We start from the raw sequence: 4,493 nt of genomic DNA, 5'->3' as shown, positions 1-4,493 counted from the left end.
TTTTTTTTTCCTGAGAGAAATTTAAAAATTTTTAGATTTTTCTTTAAGGCTCTAATTTTTCTCTCAGCACAGTGTTTGAGTTGTAGGTCTTTTTGCTATTTAGTCCTAAAGAATTTCTACTTTTTCTTTTTAGATGTATGTTTTAAAATACCTTTAGCATAAATATGTATAATTGCTAGAAATTCAAATTTTGTTTGCTTGTTAAGTCCTTTTAATGATTACCGTATCACTAAACTGTGGTAGTGAATTCAGACTGTAGACAAAATTTTAATTTTTTGCTGAGATTTCCTTCGTGGATTAGGGAAATGTCAAGTTGTTTGAAAAGCGTTTGCTAATTTTATAATATCTCTATTGAGATATATTTCATATATCATAAAATTCATCAGTTTAAGTGGTTTTGAGTATAATTGGTATGTGCACCCATCTACCTAGCCAATTTTAGAACATTTTATCAAGTCAAAAGAAGCACCATACTCTTTCGCTATTATCCTGTTTCTTCTCCCCTTTTCCCTCACCGAGAAATGACTAATTTACTTTCTGACTCTATAGATTTGCTTATTGTGGACATTTGATATAAATGAGATCATACAATATGTGGTATTTTATGTCTGGCTTTTGTGACTAAGTGTTCAAAGTGTTCACCCATGTTGTAGCATGTAGCAATCAACATCAAGTAGAAGTGGTAAGAGACAACGTTCCTTCCTTGTTCCTGATTTTAGGGAGACAGCATCCAGTCTTTCACCATAAAGTATGATATTAATTATGAACTTTTGTAGATGTCCTTTGTCAGATGGAGGAAGTTATTCCATTTCTAGTTTGTTTAATGCTTTTATCATAAGAGGCTGTCAGATTTTATCGCGTGATTTCTCTGCATCAATTGAGATAATCAATGGTTTTCTCCTTTATTCTATTAATACGGTATATTAATTTAATGGATGTTCCAGTGTTAAACAAACATTGGGTTCCTGGGAAAATTCCCACTTGGTCATGATATATGATCCTTTTATTCAATTCTGGATTTGATTTTCAATATTTTGTTGAGGATTTTATGTCTATATTCATAAGAAATAGTGGTCTATCAATTTCTCATGATGTCTTTGTTTGGTTTGGTATCAGGGAAGCACCTACCTCGTCGAATGAGTTGGGAAGTGTTTTCTCTTTTCTAAATGTTTGGGAAGCATTTATTAATCATTGGAATTAATTCTTCTTTAAATGTTTGGTTAAATTCACTAGTGAATCCATCTGGTCCTGTGGTTATCTTTGTAGAGAGTTCTTTGTTACTAATTCAATCTCTTTTCATAGGTCTCTTCACATTGCCTATTTGTTCTCAGTTTTGTAGTTTATGAGTTTATAATGAATTTGTCCCTTTCATCTAAATTATCCAATTTACTGACACAATTATATATTTTGATAATCTTTTCTATTTCTGTGATGTCCTTTTATTTCTGAGTCTAGTATTTTCTGTCTTCCTCTTTTTTTCTTGGCGATTCTAGTTAAAGCTTTGACAACTTTGTTCATACTAACTTCATTCCAATGAGATATAAAATGTCACTACTATAGCTCTATTCACTTCCTCACTTTCTGGGGCATTGTTTTTATACATATACTAATGTCACACATGTAACACTACATTTTACTAGTTTTTTTTTTTTTTTTTTTTGAGACAGAGTCTTGCTCTGTCACCCAGGCTGGAGTGCAGTGGCGCAATCTCGGCTCACTGCAAGCTCCGCCTCCCGGGCTCCTGCCATTCTCCTGCCTCAGCCTCCGGAGTAGCTGGGACTACAGGCGTGCACCACCATGCCCGGCTATTTTTTTTTGTATTTTTAGTAGAGACGGGGTTTCACCATGTTAGCCAGGATGGTCTCGAGCTCCTGACCTCGTGATCCGCCCGCCTCAGCCTCCCAAAGTGCTGGGATTACAGGCTTGAGCCACCGCTCCCGGCCAATAGTTATTCTTTTATACTTGTATGTATTTTAAAGGAGCTGTTATGGGTTGAATTATGTTCCCCCAAAAGATATGTACTAAGCCCCAGAACCTCAGGATATGACCTTATTTGGAAAGGGGCTTATTGTAAACATAATTAGTTAGGATGAGACAATTTTGGAGTAAGGTAGGCCCTTAGCCCAATATGAGTGCTGTCCTTACAAGAAGAGGAGTGAGAAAGACATGAAAAGGAGAATGCCATGTGAAGACACAGAGACACACAAGGAGAAGAAAAGCACAAGGAAGGCAGACTGGAGCGATGCATCTACCAGGTAAGGAATGTCAAAGATTGCTGAACACCAATCAGAAGCTAAGGGAGAAGCATGGAACAGATTCTCCCCCAGAAACCTGCAGGAGGACGCAACCTTGCTGGCATCTTGATATCAGACTTCTAGCCTCCAGAGCTGTGAGAGAATAAACTTCCATTGTTTTAAGCCGTTCAGTTTTGTGATAATTTGTTGTGGCAACCCCAGGAAACTAATACAGAAGCTAAGGAAAGAAAGAAAAGTAAGTATATATGTGTAGCTGTTGTTATTTCCATCTTATTTATTATGTCTGGCTCTCTTTATTTCCCTGGATTTGAGTTGCTAGTTGGAGTCATTTTCTCAGCCAAATACATGTTTTTCTCTCATCCACTTATGCTGTGATTGGCATATATTTCTATACATTATAGACCCCCCATAATGCATATCTGTATGCACACACATATGTATATAATTTCTATCTTATGTATTTAATTTCTATCATATATACACACACACATATAATTTTATACAATTACTTTGTAAAACAGTTAAGAGAATAAAAGAGAAATATGCATTTATACTGTATGTTATAATTACATGATTATCTTCCTGGCGGTCTGTGCTTTATCATGGGGGTTGAAATTACTGTCTGGGATAACTTACTTTCAGCCTGAAAATTTTCTTTATTGTTTTCTGTAAGGCAACTCCGCCAATAACAAATACTCTCCTTTTTTGCTTATCTATGAGATATTTGCCTGCATTTTTGGAAAAAAAGCTCTATTTGCCTGCATTTATCTCTGGCTGTGTCAAATAGTAAGAAATACTTATATTAATATCTTCTGTCAGTCCCTGGCACAGAGCTCCTGAAACCCCTGTGATTTCCTGATAGGAGAATCTTCTGTTCGAATTTTGGCCTTTGACTAAGATTCCTGACACAGAGCTCCTAAGTCCCTGAGAATTTCCTGGGTGACTGAAGCATCTTCAGTTCAGATGAGGTGACTCTTAGTGGGCTCCTGAATAACCTCAGCTTGGGGACCGGTTGCCATGGGGAACTATGTGATTAGGGGGTAAGAACTTTTATCCCCATCCTCCTGACCTCTGGAAAGAGGAGAGGGGCTGAAGGTTGAATTAATCACCAATGGCCAATGATATAATCAAACGTGCCTATGTAATGAGGCCTGCATAAAAACTCAACTACTTCAGATGAGCTTCCAGATACCTGAACATGTGGAGGTTCCTGGAGAGTGGCACACCCAGAGAGGGCATGGAGGCTCCACACCTCTTCCCACGTGCCTTGCCTACACATTTCTCCATCCAGCGACTCATCTGTTTCCTCTACTATAGCCTTTGTTAATACACTGGTAAATAGAAGTCAAGTGTTTGCCTGAGTTCTGAGAGCCACTCTAGCAATTAATCAAACTCAAGGAGACATTAAGGGAACCTGGATTTGTAGCCAGTCCATGGCTTCAGTGGCATCTGAAGTGGGGCAAATTTGTTGAACTGACGCTTGACATGGGACCTAATGCTGCCTCCAGATATATAGTGTCAGAATCGAGTTAAATTAAAGGATATGCAGCTTCTAGCCTCTGAAGAATCTTCCAGAAAGTTGTGTTGGAATCCCCCTACCCCATATCTAGTGTCAAAAGTGTTGACAGAACTAAATAAACAGAGAGGCCCTTTAAAAGAAAATGACATTTATTTGGGAATACAGCATTGTAATGGAAATATGCATGCCATAGTAAACTCTGTGTATTTTGGGAGGAAAAGGAAAACAAGGTATTTAAAGGAAAATTTGGTAGGATTATGTATTTTTTGACTTAATTATCCTTGGCTACAAGGATCAATAACAAGAATGGCGCCAGTCTGGGGTTGGACAGGCAGTTGCTGGGCAGATGTCCTGGCAATGTCCTGTATATTTTTTGTGTAGTCATAGCCTTTGTGCAAGGTTGCAGTTTTTGCAGAATTTTTTGTGATAGTTTTTATCAGTTATTTATGCATGAGAACTCTCCCATTATGGCCTTTCCGGGATCTATTTGTTAGGTCTTGTTTTAATTTTTAATTTTTTTTTTTAAACACAAGTGATACCATTTTGGTTCTGAGAACTTTTACAAGTGACTGTATCAGAGTGGAGAGTAGGAAAAAGACTGAGAATAGAGAGTAAGAAAAAGACCGATTTTTCCTATATTATGATAGACTTCGTTCAAGATTGTTTTTATTTTTTAGTTATTTTTAATATTTTAATTTTAATTTTTTTTTTTTTTTTTT

The sequence above is a fragment of the Rhinopithecus bieti genome, unplaced genomic scaffold (genome assembly GCF_001698545.2).
Source record: "Rhinopithecus bieti isolate Rb0 unplaced genomic scaffold, ASM169854v2 scaffold_28016, whole genome shotgun sequence".
Classification (NCBI taxonomy): Eukaryota; Metazoa; Chordata; class Mammalia; order Primates; family Cercopithecidae; genus Rhinopithecus; species Rhinopithecus bieti.
Note: the sequence above shows the minus strand (reverse complement) of the source record.